General features: G+C 43.6%; 1 long non-coding RNA gene across 1 annotated transcript in view; it reads left to right on the forward strand.

Annotated features, from left to right (window-relative positions):
* The first annotated feature begins 1499 nt into the window (after positions 1-1499).
* The window catches only part of LOC126991386 (uncharacterized), a 90687-nt gene continuing 71811 nt past the window's right edge, over positions 1500-20375 (forward strand). The window contains exon 1 of the long non-coding RNA XR_007745464.1: positions 1500-1552. This is a non-coding gene — a long non-coding RNA (uncharacterized LOC126991386). The remainder of the gene's footprint in view (positions 1553-20375) is intronic.

Consider the following 20375-nt stretch of genomic DNA (forward strand, 5'->3'; position numbering starts at 1 on the left):
TATAATTGTAATAACCAAAAGGGAAGGCAAGGCAAGGCAAGACAAGGGAGGGAAAGGAAGGGAAGGCTAGGCAGGGCAATGGAAGGGAAGGGAAGGCAAGGCGGTGTAAGAGAAGGGAAAGGAAGGGAAGGCTAGGCAAGACAATGTAAGGGAAGGGAAGGCTAGGCAAGGCAATGTAAAGGAAGGGAAGGCAAGGTGTGTGTGCTGATGCCGGCTGGTGAATGGACCATTGTGTTGTTGAAAGTGACACTCTGCAAGGGGAAGGGAAGTGAGAGAAAGGGGAGAGAGAGAGCGAGGGGAAAGGAGAGTGTAAGGGGAGGAAGATAGAATGGAGAGCTCGTGTTGGGTAGGAGAAAGAGGGGACATAAAGGAAGAGCAAGAGGAGGAGGAAGGGAAGAAAAAAAAGGTGTGTGAGGGGAAAGAGAGAGTGAAGTATGGCTTAGTGAGGGGAGCTGGAAGGGATGACTTTTTATGAAGGTAAAAGGGAGGGAAGGAGAGGCGAGTAGGGTTTGGGCGCTAGGAAAGTGAGGGGAAAAGGGATATAAAAGGATGGAAGGAGGAAGGGGAAGAGTGAAGCGTGGGAAGGATGAGGAAAGGAGGAGGAGGTGAAGGAATGAAGGTAAATAGGAATACCTGCCCTAATTTTAGCATCGGAGGAGTAAAGAGGGAGAAAGAGAGAGAGGAAGAAGGGAAGGGTGATCAGACGAGACTAAGGGAGGTTAATGAATAGCAGAAAACAGAGGAAAAAATAAGATAGAGACAAGTGAGAAGAAATAAAAAAGAAATTACACAGTCGAAAGAGAGAGATTCAGTAAAGGCGAAGGAAAGGTAACTAGATAAACGAGAAGAAATTGATTATATAAAAAAGAATGAAGAACAAGTTTGGGAAAGGTGCTGAGAGAGAGAGAGAGAGAGAGAGAGATAACAAAAAAGCTAAAAAAAAAAAAAAGAGGACTTATTTGGAAGCGCTGAAGGAGTTAGTGAGTAAGAGGGATGAATGGACGGCCGAGAGGAAGACGATAGAGATAAGGGAATCCGATAAAAAGATTAAGTGATGAATAAGGAAGACGCTCGCCCATAGAAAAAAGGGAGGAAAGGGAGGGGAGGGGAGGGGAGGGAAAGGAAGGGGAGAGAAAGGGAGGGCGAGGGGAGGGATATTCATCAGAGGGGAGCGGCGGGAAGAGGTGCTGAAGAGCGATTAAATTAAAATGTATAGATAACATTATGCGTTGTTAGGCCTAAAATTTCCTGATCCTCTTAGAAAAACCTGAAAGAAAAAGATATATGTTGCAGACGCATGCGCTCTCTCTCTCTCTCTCTCTCTCTCTCTCTCTCTCTCTCTCTCTCTCTCTCTCTCTCTCTCTCTCTCTCTCTCTCTCTCTCTCTCTCTCTCTCTCTCTCTCTCTCTCTCTCTCTCTCTCTCTCTCTCTCTCTCACACACACACACACACACACACACACACATCGGTATTTCTGCATCTTATTTGATATATATTATTTTTTTTTTCAGTGATCGATGTAACCAGCAGGATGGACGTCAAAATCAACCAAGGTAAAGTACACGTATTAGTCACGTTGTTTGGATTGGAGGACACTTAGCCATCCTTTTTATCTGTTCAAGAAACCACACTTAGACAAAAATGCTCAAACGTTAAAGCTGCGCGTCGGTATACTCATCTTCGTTCAGTTGGGCCTTGTGTCTGTAGCAGGTGAGAAACCATTACCCCGGGACACAAAATTCCTTAATGAGATCAATACATACAGCTCTAGAGGTGTCTAACGCTTCCCTCTTGAAGGAACTGAAATCGTAAGAAGCAGAAAATACATGTGCTTTGTTGGGCTCAGAGAGGAAGTGGATCGCGTGGAGTGCCTTCTGCCAAACGCATCCGTCCAAACAGTTTTATGACATTTCGCAGGCGGCGGCTCCGAAGAGTATCATGTCCTCACCAACTCACGGTGGGACGTAAACCTCGAGGGCTGGCTCATTCGGTCCGAAGGGAAGGCAGTTGTGAGCGTCGGTAGTGATGGATTTGTGATATTTGATGTTGGCGCCTCAGCAATGTTTGAGGCGAAGCTGGAACCATTCTTTGCGCCACGTGTGTGTCTTCTGTAGCTAGATTGTTGTTTTGATGATGATGATGATGATGATTCCTCTGCTGCTGCTTAGACTGCTGCTGTTAATTGTTACTTCTAATGTTGTTGTTGATGCCCAAGTTATTGAGATTAAAGACAATAGCGTTGAAGAAAGCCTTATTAATATATACGTAAAATGCCTAAAAATAGTTTCACCTGTTTTATGTTACGCGTAGAATCGACAGGCACCAATTTTCTGATCATCAACACCTCATGAATAATTATATAATACTAACAGCTTCTACAACACGGCGGTACTGAACAAGCGACCTTTGAACATGGTCTGGCACGAAGGGTAAAGTAATGGACGGTGATGGCTGTAGTGGAGGTGGTGGTGGTGGTGGCGGGAGGTGAAGTAGTGGCGGTGGTTATGGCAGCAGTGACAGTCATGGTTTTGCAAGTGAGAGCAGTGACGGCTGTGGTGATGGCCGTAGACATAAATATTAGCGCCCGTGACACTGAAGTAGCAATGGCAGAGACACTAACAATAAGACAGACGAAGGACCAGGAGGAGGGAAGGGGTGGGGTGGCTGAGGTGACGCAGAGGGTGGAAAAAGAATAAAGGGAGGGAGAGGAACAGGACGAGCAAGCAGGAGGGAAACAGACTGTGTAAAATAAAAGTATAAGATGGGCAAGCAGATCAGAATGGGGGGAGGGGTGTAAGAGAAGCAGAGAGTGGAAAAAAGGAATATAGGGAGGAAGAGGAAAGACGAGCAAGCAGGAGGAGGAAGGAAGGGTGGAGGGGTGTAGAAAAGAAGCAGGGAGTGGAGAAAAAAAATGGAAGAAAAAGAACAAGGGAGGCAAGCAGAAGGGAAGGCGAGGGATAGCAGAGAAGATGAGAGAGGAACAAAACGGGTAGCAGGAGGAAGGAAGGAAAAGGGCAGGTGGAAGAGAAGCAGAAAATTAATAAAAAAAAAAAATAAAAGAAAGGGAAAGGTACAGAACAGGCAAGGCTTTCGGTCATTCCCAGCAAACCTTCAACGTGGAATGGCCGCGGCGGAGACACATATGGATGAATGCAATAAAAGTTACTCTTATTAATGGCCGTAAACTGTGATGTGGAGTGCGGCGTCGACCTGTACCGAGCATGGAGAAAAGGGTGGTTCCGGAGGCTTTGGGCTGTCTGTCTGGTGCTTTGAGCGGCCACCAGAGGCTCTCACGTTGGAAGCATGACTCTGGAGGGACGAGGAGGTGAGGGGGGGATGGCTGGTGTTGCTACGTGTGTGACTGTTACTGAGGATGAGAGGAAAGACAGACAGACACAAGCAGGCTCAGGGACAGACACACACATCAATAGACAGAGATAAACACTAGTTGAGCAACAGATCAACAGAGGTAGGGATTAACACTAGCTGAGTATTGACAGAAAAAGACATTTAGAGTGTGTCATTATGTATCCAAAACATCAGGTCATAGGAGGAGATTAGGGTGTCGGCAAAACTGTTCTTAAAGTGGAGTTACAGAAGACTGGGGGAGACTGACTGACTGATTGGATGACTGACTGATAGATTGAATACTGCGTGACTGAATGATCGAATGACTGTCTGACTAACTGACTGACTGAATAACCGACTGACTGGCTGACTGAAAGACTGAATAAGAGCGTAGATGAATAACTGAACAACTAACTGGCTAACTGACTGATTGATTGAACAACGCATGACTGACTGATCGAATGGAATGACTGACTTACTGACTGACTGACTAACTGACTCATTGGCTGAATGACAGAATGAATACGTTCGTGGCTGACTGATTGAGTGAAAAAGTGAGTGAGTGACTGACTAACTGATTGACTGACTGATCTACACACAACGAGGCCCTGAGCTGAGTGATCGCCAGGTGTGTCGCCAGGAATAGGAACACACCTGTCCGCGTTCAATTAGTACGTCGACTCTCAAAGGAAGGGATTTTGTTGCACCTTACTCGTATTCTTTTTATTCTTCTTTGTTTATCGTGTTCCTTGTTTCTTTTCCTTCTTCTGTCCGTGTATCTTGGTTGCCTTCCCTTGCTTTCTCTATGTATATCTATGTCTATCTCTCTATCAATCTAGCACATCAATCTCACTGAGTTTTAATTGTTTCTCTTCATATAATTGTTTTTCTTTTTTTTCTGTAGTGCTTTTTTGAGTCACACATAAGCTTGACACTCTTCCTATCGTGTGAGTACTTCAAGGTTGGTGTGGCTTTTATTAAGAGCTTCTCATACTGTTTAACGGATATATGTAAATACGTGTGGGGACTTTAACCTGTGAGCCGTGTGATATCCACCTCTGTGTGTCACTATAGAAGGTGAGACAAAGGTTATACTCGGAACAACAAATGTTCAGAATGTCATATGACTTCCTCTTCTCTCTCGCTCTCCCTCTTCCTCCCTCCCACGCACATTTACGAATAGTCCTTGGCGTCAATTTAAGTCTCGTTCCTTTGTGCTTGCGTCCCTTTGTCATCTCACGTCTCCCTATTCTTCACCTTTCACACACACACACACACACACACACACACACACACACACACACACACACACACACCTGTCGCCTCCTCCTCCATTTCCCCTTGTCCCTCTCTCCCTCTCCTTCTCTCCTCCTTTCTCTTAGGTCCTCTCATTCACACCTTTTTCTCTCCTTTCAACTCTTCTGATGCCTCTTACAAACACGTTTTCCCACTCTCTTTCTCTTTCTCTCCCTCTCATCCCTTATTCCCACATCCGGTTACCACTTTCATCTCTTTCGCCTCTACAGCCCTCTTCAGCCCCTCTCATCTTACACTTTCATCTGCCTCCCCTTCAGATTTTTACCTAACCTTCCCACCCCTTCACTTTGCCTTTCTGAACAAACTCGTGCTATCTCTCTCCTCTCCTTCCTCTTCTCTCTCTCTCTCTCTCTCTCTCTCTCTCTCTCTCTCTCTCTCTCTCTCTCTCTCTCTCTCTCTCTCTCTCTCTCTCTCTCTCTCTCTCTCTCTCTCTCTCTCTCTCTCTCTCTCTCTCTCTCTCTCTCTCTCTTCCTCCCCCTTTTACTTCCTCTCATCCCCTCGGTTATTCCCTTTTCCCTCCTTTCTCCATTTTTTTCTGCTTTTGTTTTACTTTTTTATCCATTCTTTCATTCAGTTTTCTCACTTTTATTTATGTTCATCTCCTTTCTCTTCTTCTCCTTCTCCCTTTCTCTCGTTTTTCCTTATTCCCTCTTTCTTCCCTTAAATCCAAACTTTGTGATACTTTTATCCTCCTATTTTCTCCTAATCTCTCCTTTACTCTTTGCTCCCGTTCTTCCTCCCTCCGTTCCTTCTTCTGTCTTTATTCTCCCTTTTCTCCCTTCCTCCCGTTTTTCATACTCTTTCCCTTCCTCCCTATCTCCATCCTTATTTCCTTTTTATGCTCTCTTCATCTCCCTCCCTCCATCATTCTCTCCCTCGATATTTCCCCCTCTCTTCCTCTTTCCTCGCTCCCTCCCTCCCTCCCTCCTTTCCTTCCCTTCTCTCCTTATATCATGTTTCCCTCCCGTCATCTCCCTCTCCCACAGTTTTTCCCTCCCTCTTTTTCATTCATCTCTTCCTCTCCTTCCACATTTTCTTTTTTTCTTTCTTTCCTTTTTCTTCCTTCTTCTCCTCTTCTGTTTTTTTTTAATTCTTTCCATTCCTATTATTTTTCTTTTCGTTCTTTTTTCTTTTCTTATCCATTTCTCCTCTTCCACTTTACCATTCTCCCTACTTTTTATTAATCTTTCTCTTTCTCTCTATCTACTCTCCTTTCCTTTTTAGTTACTCGTATTTTACTGTTATCTTTCCTACAATCTTTACGCTCTTCACATTTCTTCTCCTTTTATCCATCTTTCTTTCTTCCTTCTTTCATTCCTTTTTTTTTACATCGTTCCTCCCTTCTCTCTATATAAACTCCCTATCCCTTTTATTTACTCTTCCTTTCTCTACCCTTTCCTTCTCTTCTATCCCTCTGTATCTCTCCCTCTCTCCTTCTATATTTCTGTCTCTCTCCCTCTATATTTCTGTCTCTCTCCCTCTATATTTCTCCCTTTTATTTTTTTCCTTTTATCTCCCCTCCCTTCCTCTCCCTCCCCTCCTCTCCCTCCCTTCCTCTCCCTCTCATAAGTGTCTCCTGAAGGTTGTTCTTCGTCATCAGCTCGACACCCACGCCAGCACTTTCTCTCTCTCTCTCTCTCTCTCTCTCTCTCTCTCTCTCTCTCTCTCTCTCTTTTCTTTAGTCGATATCTGTTGAACTTCAAAGAAAACGCGCTGAGGGTCTCAAGTGGTTTCTTATACTTTGAATATCGTCTCGTCTACCCCTCCCCCCCCCGCTAAAACACTCTCTCTCTCTCACTCACTCTCTCTCTCTCTCTCTCTCTCTCTCTCTCTCTCTCATCACACTACACACTTCAGATATTGGGAAGAGGAAAAATGTGTTAGAGAGGATAGAGCGAGAGAGATTAGATGGAGGAGTAGGAGGAGGAGGAGGAGAAGGAGGAGGAGGAAAAGAAAGATGAGGAAACAGAGGGGGAAGAAAAGGGATTGGATAACATGAGAGAGAGAGAGAGAGAGAGAGAGAGAGAGAGAGAGAGAGAGAGAGAGAGAGAGAGAGAGAGAGAGAGAGAGAGAGTAAAAACTGTATCTCCATCAACTTCATAAAAAAAAAAGAATACAATCAGGTTAAAATGATGCACTGCCGAGATTTCGTTCGCAATATAAGTCTCTTGATGTAATCCCTCTGGATACACACACACACACACACACACACACACACACACACACACACACACACACACAGAGACTTGTTTTAAAAAGAAGCAAGAGAATGTGATACTGTTACCGCTACTTATTTTTCTTTTTTTTTTTTACCTTACTGTGGTTTAGTTTTGTTTTATTCATATTTACGTAAAGCCTTTTTCTGTGTGTGTCATGTGTTGGGATTGATATGAATCTTGTGTTAGGAATCCCCGAGTCTTGTCTTTCACTCACTCTTTTCTTTCTTTTGTTTCGTTTTTCTTTATTTTGCTTTCGCTTCGCTCCGATCTTGGTTGTTATGATTTGCTTCTCTCTCCCTCCTTCTTTTGTAACACGAAGTTTATGTTTCTTTTCTTGTTCGTTCTTTTCCTTCGTTTTATTTTTCTTGCTTGCCATTCTCTCTAAGCTAGGTTGTCATTTTTTACTTCTCTCCCTTTTATCATGAGCTTTTTATTTTTCTTATTTGTCTCTTTCTTCCGTTTGTTTTTTCTTGTTTTCTGTGTCCCAAGCTAGGTTATTATTTTTTTTTAACACGGATTATATTTATCTTTTTTTTTCCCATTAGCGCTCCTGTATAACCTCCATGTATTTACGTTTTCAAACTTTTTTCGCGGCTTCATTTTTGCTGCACTATAGACTTGTTTGTTAGTTTAATATATCGCTGCTCTGTGTGTGTGTGTGTGTGTGTGTGTGTGTGCGTCCCCAGACCACTAGACCACCACCAAATTCACGCCAACCAAGACCACCACCACCACCACCACTCGGGCATAAGAACGGCTAAGGAGCAGGCCGTGGTCTAAGCCCTCGGCCTTGGACTTAAGCTTGGAGGCTCATATAAAGAGGCTTAGCTTACACCCGGGGGTTAAATTTTCCGGCGCAGCTCAAAGATGCTTGGAAAAGTTAGCTCGAAGTTGGTTGTCGCCCCGAACACTCTGAGACTCGAGTAGCTGAAGAGGCTGCTGCCGTGGAGTGTGTGTGTGTGTGTGTGTGTGTGTGTGTGTGTGTTTAGTAGGGGGAGGCGTAATGAAAGAGGATGAGTTTTTGTTTAACGTTAGAAGGATAAGAATATGAAGGAAAACGAGGAGGTGAAAAAAAGCGAATGAAGGGAATAGAAGGGACAGGAAACGAAATTATTGAAAAGGGAAATAAAAGATAAGGGAATGAAGATAAAGTTAAGGTGAAAGAACAGCAAAACGAAAGGAAAAAAAAAGGACTAAAGAAAAAGGAAGAGAAGATAAGGAAATGAAGGAAACTTGAAGGCGAAAGAACAGGAATTTTTTTTTTTAAATGGGGAAAGGATTGGAAAGGAATAGAACATAAAGGAAAGAAAATGAGTGTGTGTGTCTGTGTGTGTGTGTGTGTGTGTGTGTGTGTGTGTGTGTGTGTGTGTGTCGTTTCTCTCGCCTCATCAAGACTCAGGAGGAGGAGAGGTGAAGGAGGGAGGATGATAGGCTGAAGGAAGAAAGGGAGGTAAGGAGGAGGGAGAATGAGAGGCTGAAGGAAGAAAGGGAGGTAAGGAGGAGGGAGAATGGAGGAAAGAGAGCAAAGTAGGCAGGTGTTAGGGTTACGGATAAAGGTGTGAGAGAGAGAGAGAGAGAGAGAGAGAGAGAGAGAGAGAGAGAGAGATTCTTTTTCTTGTTGTTCTTGTTCTTCTTTGATGTTCTTTGCCCTCTTTTTCTTCCTCCTCCTTCTCCTCTTCCTCGACCTTCTTTTTTTTCTCCTCTTTTTTTTCACGACCACCACCACTACCACCATCACCACCACCACAATCACCACTATCTTCATTCCTACTTCCCACCACCACCACTATTTCCACCACCACCACCACCACTCCCCCTCCACCACCACCACCACCACTCCCCCCTCCACCTCCCCACCATCACCATTTCCAACATTTCATTCAAGGCAAAACTTCCAAGACATGTTTTCGATTTGCTCTATGCGTCCTCTTTGATCTCGTTTTTTTTTTTTCTTTCTCGAGTTGCAAAAGTAACACGAAAGGAAAAAAAAGTAAATGGCGGATCTCAAATTTTCACGATATTTTTCTTATAAAGTCAAAAATACACCTCGCTAAAGTAAGGGAATTCACACTGGACAACTATCTTTTACCTTGGAACTATTTATATCTTACTATGTGAATATCTTGTTGCGTAAGTGGTTTGCTTTACGAATTTCTTAATATACAAATCCCTTGATACGCAGTTATTAGTGTTTCACCTACAGACATAGAAAAAAAGACAAAATTAAGTGAATAAAAACATGTAGCTCTTAAGGGAAAGCAAAGGAGAGAGAGAGAGAGAGAGAGAGAGAGAGAGAGAGAGAGAGAGAGAGAGAGAGAGAGATGGAAAAGACGGAAAGATAAAATATAAAGTGGGAAAAGGAGGTACAAGAGAAATGGAGGGAGCAAACGAGTGAGGGAGAGAGAGAAAGGGAAGGATCACGAAGTATAAAGAAAAGAAGAAAAAAAGGTAAAGGGAAAAAGAAGCATAGCAAAGAAGAATGAAAAAGAAGTGGGACAATAAACAATGAAATAAAAAAAATGATGAACACCAAAGGAAGAAAGACGAAATAAGAAAACCAGCATCAAAACGGTTTAATGAGGACCAGTATACAAAAAAAGAGAGGGAAACTAGAAAAAAAAGAACACAGAGGCAAACAAAACAGAAAACAAACAGAAAAAGAGAGTGAACGAGAGGAGGGGAAGAAAAAAGGGAGCATCGAGAAGGGGCGCCGCGTTCATGAGTAGTGTTCCCTCCGTCCCTCTGTATGGGCTCATTTACCCTCATTTTTCAGCCCTATACCTCGTTGTTATTTATGTAGGCTCTCCATGAGGCCTGCACGGGGAAGAAGGGGCGGAGGGAGGGAGGAAGTGAATAAAGGGCTATGGGAGTAGGGAGGGTCGAAGGAGGGTATAAGAAAGGAGGAAAAACTGGATATATTTTGAAAGAGAGAATACGTGGATGGAAAGGGTGTGAGAAGGACATATGAAAGGAACGAGGAAGTTGTGAAATAGGTTGAGAGGGGAGAATGCGTGGGTAGAGAAGGTGGAAGAATATAAGAATGAGGAAGTATTGAAAAAAAGTTGAAAAGGAGGAGAATGTGTAGGTAGAGAGGATGGAAGAAGGAAGGAAATAAGATAGGAAGAAAGGAGTAATGAGAAAGGGGAAAATACGTGGGCAGGGAGAGTGAGTGGAAGGAGAACTTACTAATAAATGAAAAAGTACTGCAAAGGTTGATGATGGCAGAGCAGAGAGAAAAGTTATGATAATGGAAGTAAAGATAAAGTTGGAGGGAGACACAAAACAGTAATCAAAGAAGAAAGAAGGATTTAAAGAAGGGACACTTGTGGTAAGGAAAGTATAGAATCGAGTGTGGAAAAGGATTGAAAAAAGGAAAAAGAAAGGGGGAAATTAATGAGTGAGAGAAAAATACAGAGAGGTATGGAGGAAGAAAAGTGGAGGTGGAAAATGAGAAAGGTATGGATTTGAAAAGAGGAAAAGAGACCCCCTTTCTTCCTCTTTCTCTCTCTTTGAGGTGGCCAAACTTTACTGCAGAGAGGATGAAAAATGTAATAATGAGACTAAAGATGTGGAAATAGATTAGAAAACTTTAGAGAGAACGATAGAAAACAAAAGGCAGAAAGGGACGAAAAAAGGAATCGGTTTGTAGGGACAGAATAATAAAGATAAGGAATGAGATTATGAATATTAAAAGGAATACTTGTGTGGCATAGAGGGGAGGAAAGAGGGGGGAGGTAGAAGTACAGGGAGGGAGGGAGGGAGGGAGGCCTAAATGGAGAAACAAAACATGATGGGAGTTTAAGACAAAAAGTAAGAAGAGGGGATGAAGAGATGGAAGGCCTTAGAGACGGAATTAAAGGAGGGGAAAAGAGGATAAGGAAGAATAAGGAAGAAAGGGAGGGAGAGAGGGAGGAAGGGAGGAAGGGAGGAAAGAAAGAGACTATGACTGAACTCTTTACTTCCATCCCTCCAACCCTCCTCCAAGCTCTTCTTCTTAGGGATAAATTGATGTTTCTTTGTGTATTTTTCTTTTCCTTCCTTCCTCCCTCTTCTTTCCTTCCTTCCTCTTCTCTCTCTCTCCTTCCTCCCACTCCATTACATCCCTCCCTCTTCCTTCCTTCCTTTCCTCTTCCTTCCTCCCTCTACCTTACCTCCCTCCCTTTTCCCTCCTTCCTTCCCGTCTCTTTCCCTATCTTCCTTTCTCTTTCCTTTCTCTATCTTACTTCCCTCCCTCTTCGTTCCTCCCTCCCCCTTCCCTCTTCCTTCCTTCCTCGTCCTTCCTTTCTCTCTCTTTCTCTCTCTACTTCCTTTCTCTATTTCCTCACCATGTAGGCAAAATAAGCATCAAGACGTAAGAAAGCAAGAAGTGGGGTGTTGAGAGAGAGAGAGAGAGAGAGAGAGAGAGAGAGAGAGAGAGAGAGAAATTGCCTCGCAGCGAAAGTAGGCAGAGCGCGAAGTAATAAAAGGAGTGCGAGAGAGAAATTACATCACAGCATAAGTAGGCAGAGTGCGAAGTGATAAAGGGAATGTGTGAGGACGGGGGCTGGGCGCGGAGGAGGAGGAGGAGGAGGAGGAATAGGAGGAGGAGGAGGAAGCTTAAGCGCGTGTTTAGACTCTGAATAAATTATGACTTGGGGGAGTTCCGAGCCAAACTTTTTCCCGGTAAGTTAAGCTGCAAGACGAGAGTTTCGTATTTTTTGTAATTTGTTCTAAACATGTTTTTCCCATCTCGTTGCCAATGCCCTCCTCCTTATATGGGTAAGGTTTTTTTTTTCTAAGTTTCCCCTTTATGGCATGTTTGACGAGTTCATTCATCGTTCTTCTTCTGCTCCCCGCTGCCCCGAAAGACCGGTTTGCAGATGTGAAGGAAACAAAAAGACGTGGCTAATTAACCTGCTGTGACGCCTTCAAGTATGCAGGAATCACAGGCTGGAAACAAGGAAGGTGGAATCAAATATTTCTCCCAAAAAAACTTTATTACATTCTTTCGTTCAAACTTGGCGGCGTAAAAAAGTGATTTTTTCGTCGCAGTGTTTTTTGATTTTTTTCGTAACTTTCTTTTCCTTCATTTTTATGTAAACTTTAGGAGGTAAAATGAGGGTATCATTTTTGTTTTACTTGGTAGTATAATGTACTAAAAAGTTCCACTTTATTTTTATGTATTTTATTCGTTAGAATGCGGATGTATAGTCGAATATATATAAGTAAAAGCTCTGTGAGTGCGCGCGCGGGTGCGCACACAGACACACACACACACACACACACACACACACATATGCACGGAAACAAACAAACATATATGTACGCACGCGACTGTTATAGTAGGATACTTCACAAACAGGAAAAATGATAGCTGAGGGAGAAGAGGAAAAAGTGGAACGGGAACAAGAATAAGAACAAAAACAAAAACAACTAAGTCATCAAAAACGACGAGACGACAACAATCAGAAGAGGAGCAACTACAACTGAAACAACAAAACAGGAATCAAAGTGAAAACCAACAATTACTAAGAGAACAACTACAACAACAACCAAAACGATTAGAACATCAACATCGAATACAACCACGACTAGAAAAACACCAAAAAACACCACCACCAAATATAAACAGAAAAGAAGAAAAGAACATCAGGGTATGAAGAGGAAAAGAGAATCAAGAAGAGGAGGAGGAGGAAGACGAGTAAGAGGCTGAAGATAAAAGAAGAGGGATAAAGAGATACACCTCGAGACAGCAAGACGCATCGGCCTGCAGTTGGCGTAGAGCCGTGCAAAGTTCCCTCGTTGCAGGCTACCCACCACCAGGATTGAGCGCGGGTGATTGATGCCCCTGGGTCAAGCCGCGCGCACCGCCCTCTGAGCCCCGCCCGCCCAAACCCCGAAGCCCTGAGCCCTTAACCGCCCGACGCAATACAAGAACAGCGGCAGCATCCCCGCCAGACCAATCATGAATCGAGACGGACTGAAGGAATTGCAAGTCGGCCCGAAAGAGATAACCCAAGTTTGTGAGGGGCTGATGCTGTCTGATCCCGCGGCCGTGAGAGAGAGGGAGAGGGAGAGGGAAAGGGAGAGGGAGGGTAGGAGGAAGAGAGAGAATTCACCATGCTGTACATCCACACAGCACCTAAACACAAGCTATTTTTTTCTCCTTGCACCAATTAGTCGAAGTTTTTGTAAATCAACGATACTTCCTCCTTAGGTAAACACGAGACAGAAAAAAGAAGCGAATAATCTGCTTTCTTATCGAAATACACACGCAGAGAAAGAGCGAGAGGAAAAAATATTTGTTATTGCATGCCCATAGCAGTCAGTAATAGAAATTGTAACAGTAATAATGATAGTGGTAGAAATAAAAGTAGTAGTAGTAGTAGTAGTAGTAGTAGTAGTAGTAGTAGTAGTAGTAGTGGTATTAGTAGTAGCAGAAAAATAGTAGTAAGATTATCAAAACTTAAACCAATAGTATTATAAAAGTTTATTTTTAGACATGAAAACTGCAACCTTATCATAATTAGATTTACCTTAATTTGTGTGCCTCCAGGAATTATTGTTTTTTCTCTTCTTAAACACAGACGCAATAAAGGGAGACAAAACTAAGGGACCTCAATATAATTCAGAGTAACACACACACGGACGGACCCAGCGCCAAGGCCTCTCCGCCTCTGCCCGCCCGGAGCCGACACACAACACACCAACCCACACAATTAGTCCCCAACTTCGTGTTATTCTGATGCCCTCCTCTTCTCCTCCTCTTCTTCTTCGTCTTGTCCTCCTCCTCCTCCTCCTCCTCCTCTTCATCTCCTCCAGTCCTATCTCTCACAAGCACCAGCCTCTCCTCCTCCTCTTCTCCTTCTTCTCTTCTTCTCCTCTCCTCAGGTCCTCAACGTAGTCCTTCACAAGAATCAAGAGGAACTTTGAAGTGATGCCATCTTCCTACCTTCCTTCCTTCCTTGTCTCTCTCCTTCCTTCCTTCCTTCCTTCCTTCCTTCCTTCTCGCATGCTACCTTTTACCTCCCATCGTCTCTTCCTACACTTTGTTCATCTCCTTCCTTCCCTCCTTCCTTCTCTCGCTTTCTTTCTCTTATCATACCCTTTACCTCCCATCCTCTCTTTCTCCACTTTCCTCCTCCTCTCTTGGTATTGCCTTTCTCTTCTTTCTCTTGTTTCCTCCTTCTTCTTCTAACCTCCTCCTCCTCTTCCTCCTCCTCCTCCTCCTCCTCCTCCTCCTCCTCCTCCTCCTCCTCCCTTCGTCCCCACTCATCACACATTTACATATTCATTGAACCTTTCTCGTATCTCATTCTCTTCTTCATTAAACTTTTTCTATGCGTCCTTTGTAACATTTTTCGCATGAGATTTCCTCTCTCTCTCTCTCTCTCTCTCTCCACCGTTTCTTCCTCCTTCATCTGCACTTCTTCCTCCTCCTCTTCCTCTTATCTGTAGTGTTTCCCCTTACCCTGCTTTTCCTCTTACGCCTCCTCCTCTTCCTCCCTCTCTTTCTCCTTCTTCTATTCCTATTCCTATACATCTTTCTGTTGCTCCCATTTTTCCTTCTTCTCTTTTTTCCTCTCCCTTCTTTCATCTTCTCTTCCTACTTCTCCTTTTCTACTGCTCCCTATCTTTCTGCTGCTCCTTTTTTCTCCTCCTTTTCCTCCTCCCCCCATCTCTCACCTTCTCTTTCTCCTTCTCTTTCTAGTCCTCCCTATTTTTTCTATGTTGTTCCTTCTTTTCCTACACTTTCTCTTCCTCCTACCCCATCCTCCCTTCTCCTCCTTTTCCTATTCCTCTCCATCTTTTTGCTGCGTCTTCTTTCTCCTTTCCTCTTCTTTCTCTTTCTCTACATCTCTCTGCGGCTCCTTCTTTTTCTTTTTTCCCCTTCTCCCTCGTCTTCTTCCTCCTTAGTGTTATGAACAAATTACTCTTCACCGAATGCAAAACACCACCTGTGATGTCATTGTGGCCGCGACGGTGTTTTCCCGCGCCTTCATTTGCATGTTGAGATGTTTTGATGTCAGCTGACCTTGAATTTATTTATAGCCGCCAACGACGACGACGATATGACACGAACTCCACTCACACACACACACACACACACACACACACACACACTCGTTAGGCGTTTTCGTTTTTCTTGTTTTTTACATATATATATATATATATATATATATATATATATATATATATATATATATATATATATATATCTTTTTTTTTTTACCTTTTACCTCCCATTCGTCTCTTCCTACTCCCCTTTCCTTCTCTTCTCTCTTGGTATTGCCTCTTCTTCTGTCTCCACCTTTTCCTCCTCCTCCTCCTCCTCCTAACTTTTTTTATTATTTTTTTTCCATTTCACGTCTTTTGATAGAAATACACACGCACATACACTTATCTTTACACACATACACGCTCACGCACACACAGTAGGCACACACACACACACACACACACACATTCACTCAACCTGGAGATTTCTTTTTCATCTTCCATATCCCACCTCCTTTTCTCCCCCACTCCTCCTCCTCCTCCTCCTCCTCCTCCTCCTCCTGGCTTACTGAAGTGTGGTGCGCGCTTCCCGTAATTAAAATATGAGACGTGTTCACCGCTGGATTGAGGCTCGCAGGTAAGGGTGAAGACGCGGGATAACGAGGGAGAGAGTGAGGCAGGGCAGGGCAGGAGGCGCCGGAAGCTGTTTGGTGGCGAGGAAATTGAACTTGTTAATGATCTTGAGGTTTTCAGGGGAGTGGAGGGAGGTGGAGGGAGGGAGGATGGGAGAGCGAGAAGGAGAGAGGGAAAGAGATGATAAAGGGTAAGTTAACGATTAGCTTTCATAGTGTTCAAAGTACTTACGATGGATATATATCGACTTTCTCTCTCTCTCTCTCTCTCTCTCTCTCTCTCTCTCTCTCTCTCTCTCCTCCTCACCACGTCACCAGACACACGCAGTTCCCCTAATGAACACACACACACACACACACACACACACACACACACACATCACATACAACAAAGTCAAGGAAGGCAGAGAGGCATTTAAGTAAGGGTCAAATGTTGTATAGACTAGAAAATCTAAAAAATAAGTGTGTCTTTCCTAGTCTTTTAATTTGTATATCCAGCTGTCCTCTCCATCAAAGGTTCAAAGTGTAAATCTATAGTGTACATGTTTATCTACTATGTTATGTATCCCTCCCCTCTCTCTCTCACTCATGTGCCCTCTTTATCTCCTCTCCTTCCTTCTATAAAAAAAAAGAGGGACAACCTTATTTACAATTCTTATCTTCTCTATGTTACCTATCCCTCCACTTCCTCTCACTCATATGATTCCTTTTCCCTTTCTTCCGTCCTTCCTTCTCGTAAAAAAAGTTGGAGGAACCTTATCTCTCAATGCTTTTCTTCTATAAGTTAACTGAGGCACCTTATCTCTCTATACTTATTTTCTCTATATGTTAACTAGCTTTCCCCTTTCTCTCACTCATATGCTCCTTTTTTTCTTCTTTCTGTAAAAATAATAACACCGTAATGCTTATCTTTCGTCTTTCTACATTAACCCTCCCTCCACTCCCTCCCGCTCACTCATAATATGCTCCATTTTTTCCTTCCTTCCTAAGAAAAAAAGAGGAGAAAAACGCGGAAACCAATTTACTGTCACGCAGGAGGAAGAAACTATATGAGCGTATCTCAGGAACAGGAGGAGGAGGAGGAGGAGGAGCGGCAGAAGGAGGCGATGGAGTGAGGCGGCGCGGCGCAGGGCTGACACTAACACGATATAATGTTGGCGATATGCAAAGCGGGCAGCGGCGGCGCATTCACGGGGACGGAGGGTAGATAAGAGTGTAATTATGTAAATGATGAGGCGCGGCGTGGCAACGAGAAGGAGAGAGTCTGGCGGAGAACAACACTCGTGGGGATGAAAATGGGATGGATTGCAGGGAGAGAAGGAGAGAGAGGGAGGGAGATGAGGTATGGTAGTTAGGGCAGCGAGGGAGGGAGAGGAGGTATGATAGGGTTAGGGAAGTGTAGGTGTGTGGGGGGGAGGGGGGGAGGAGAGGAGGACAGAATAAAGTGTAGTAGGGCTAGGGTGGCATGGGAGGTAGAGAAGGGAGGTAGTTAGGAAGGAGAGAGATGAGGTATGGCATAGTTCGAATAGAAAGGGAAGAAAGGAGGAAGGGAGATAACAAGGAGAGTAGGAGAGTGGGAGAAAGAGAGGGAAGAAAAGAGTAAGAAAAGAAGGGAGGGAGGGGAGCGAAAGGATTGGAAGGACGGAATGTAAAAATAAAATAGGAAAAAGAAATATAAATAATCGAAGGAAAGCGAATAGAAAACAAATAGGGGGAATGAAGATGAACTAAGAACCGAAGGAGGAAGGAAAGAAAGTCGCTAGTTATAATATTAAGGGACTAAGGGTCTGACTAAAAAATGGATGGTGAAAGGGGTTGGTAAGTTAAAGTGAAAGGAAGAACGGAGGAAATTAAGGGAAATAAGAGGGAATTGAGGTCGTGAGAGGCAAAGATATGAGAGGAAGTAAGAGAGTAAATTGAAGACAGACAGACAGACAGACGAACAGACAGACAGACATGAAGTAGAAGGGGAGGGAGAGGGAGGACAAAGAGGGGTTTTAAAAAGAGAGAGGGAGGGAAAGTACTAATAACCGTGAGAGAGAGAGAGAGAGAGAGAGAGAGAGAGAGAGAGAGAGAGAGAGAGAGAGAGAATCATTTATCATGGGTAATGTCGCAAAGGAAAAAGTGAGGAGTGGGTTGAGGAGGCTGCGTCCCTATTCTCCCCGGCCTTGACGAGGAGAACGAGAGGGAAGGGAGGGAGATTTTTTCGTATATATATTTAAATGGAGGAGGAGGGAGAAGAAAAGGAGGAGGAGGAGGAGGAGGAGGAGGAGGAGGAGGAGGAGGAGGAGGACTAATCACCTCTTTCACATACCTTTTCCCTTTGGAGTGTTGGGGAAATGAATACCACATGAAGGTTGATGATGTTGCGCCCTCGATGCTGTCTGTCTGTCTGTCTGTCTGTATGATTGTATGTGTACTTGTTTGTCTGGATGAATGTCTATTTTATGTGTCCCTTTGCTTGTTATTTTTCATGCTCGTAATGCTCTATGTGTTTTTTGTAATGCTTTTTTTATTTGGCTGTTCACTTTGCCCTTTGTGTGTGTGTTGCTTTGTCTTTCTGCTATTTTTTTTTGTATTTTTTTTTGTATGTGTATATGTTATTCTACTTTATTATATGTCTTCGTTGTTATGTATAGTATGTATATATTTTTTTTCATATTGGCTAAGTGTTTTTTTTTTTCTTGAGTTAATCAGCTTATTGACTTCTGTTCATTCATCACTATTTTTTTTTTAATGTGATTGGACTCAGTTGTATTTCTTTTTCCTGTGATTTGAACTCTTCCAACGCGGTATTCTTCTCTGTAACGCGTTTCTCTTCTGTTGTATAATCTCCTTCCTATAGTGAAATATTCTAAGAGAGGGGACTAACAGCACACTTTTGAATATAATAAGCTTTTTCTTTACATTTCCCTAATTTATGTTTATTGATGTAGCATGTTGTGGGCATCATTTGTTTTCCTTCAATTAAAAGCAGCCATCTCCTATCGCAGAAAATACAAAAAAAAAAAGTTAAAAACAAATAAACAGGAAGTGCTTTAGTGTACACATGAGCGTGTCTATCTATTGGTAGAAAAAAATTATAATGTACTTTCCACTATATTTCCCGCAACTAATTTCCCTAAAAGGTTTGCAATCACGCACTACGGAATGAATCACACCGCCGTCGGGGGACTGATCTCGCCGCCTCTCGCCCCGACAACATCGCGCCGCTAACACGAGCGCGCGAGGACTTCCGTAAACTGTAATATTCATTTATCGACGGTAGACCTTCAGGCGTCCGTAATTACTACTGTTTTATTTATCTGACTTCATCGTCTGTATATTATTATTGTTTATTTTCTTATCTATTCCTTCTTTATCTGTGTTTCTTATTTCTGCCATCATATCACTTGCTTTCTTTTGTCCTCTTTCTTCTTTCTCCCTCTCTTTCTCTTCTTCGTGTTCCTACTTTCTTTCTCCTCTTTTACCCCTTTCTCTTCTCTCTATTTACTGCTCCTCCTCCTTGTTTTCCTTTGCGTCCTCCTCGTTCTTGTTATCTTTCGCCTGTTCTTCATCCTCCTTCGTCTCTTTCGTCTCCTCCTCCTTCTCGTTGCTTTCCTTCGCCTCTTCTTCCTCTTCCTCCTTCGTCTCCTCCTCCATCATCTTCTTCGTCCATCTCCTGCATCTTGTCCTTGGCACACAACTACTCTTACTTCTCCTATCTCTCCTCCTCCTCCTCGTCCTATTCCTCCCCTTCAAGTCCCTCTGTCTCGCGCCCCTCCCTCGCAGACAACTTTCCCGGCCACCATCACCCTTAGCCAGTGTGATGGTGCTCTTGGGCGGCAATTGATCAATGAATACTGAGATGGGGCGTTGCATTGCTGATGGGCCGGCCGCCGAGGGTCACAAGACGGGGCACCTAAGGGGAGTGTTGGGCCTCTACACCTCTGCTCTTTCTCTCGTCTTCATCGTTATCTTTCTTCTCGCTCTTCTCGTCTTGTGCGTTCTCTTCCTGCTATTGTTACTACACTGGACGGATCACAAGACGGGCACCTAAGGAAAGTGTTGGGCCTTCTTCCTCTCCTTCTCTACGCCTCTTCTCTTCCTCTTCGTGTCCTTCCTTTCCTCGTCTTCGTCTTCTTCTTCTGGAGTTTCCTCGTTGTTGCCTAGCTCGTTATCTTCGTGCTGTTGCTACTACCGCTGCTATCATTACAAGAACAGCAACACTAAACAACAACTACAACAACATTTACTACTACTACTACTACTACTACTGCTATTATCCTCGACCTCCTCTTTCTCCATCTTTCTTTCACTTAACCCCCTTCTACCTCTTCCATAACGGACATCTCATTTTCTCTTCATGTATCTTCTCTCTCTCTCTTTCCCCCTCTTTAACCGCTACTACTGCTACTGTTGCCTTTGAGGAATGAATGTGCGGCTATTCGGATGTGTGGAAGGTCTGGTTGGGCTCAGAGTCATTCCTTTCGCTCACCCCTACGCAGAATGAATGACTGTAGGATAACTTATGGAAGCAATCTTGTGTTTTGTTTTTAAATGTGACTCTTCTCAACCTACAGTTAGTTATAGAGGTACAAAGAGTTATGAGGGAAGAATGTATTTGGAGGCGAACTATACAGGTTAAAAATAAAGGAAGGTAAAAATATAAAACGTTTGTCATGTGAAGTTCAAGTAATTATTGTTGGCGATGACAGGAATTGAGAGGGGATGAGAATGTCCGTATGTGTGTGTGTGTGTGTGTGTGTGTGTGTGTGTGTGTGTGTGTTAGGGTTCGAAGGAGTTTAGGATGGGATGATGAGGGGTGGTTATGGCTGGTGACGGGGCGGGGTTGGGGTGCTGAGGGGGCGTATATGGGGCAAAGAAGGGGGAGTAAAGGAGGA

This window comes from Eriocheir sinensis, unplaced genomic scaffold, assembly GCF_024679095.1.
Source record: "Eriocheir sinensis breed Jianghai 21 unplaced genomic scaffold, ASM2467909v1 Scaffold269, whole genome shotgun sequence".
Classification (NCBI taxonomy): Eukaryota; Metazoa; Arthropoda; class Malacostraca; order Decapoda; family Varunidae; genus Eriocheir; species Eriocheir sinensis.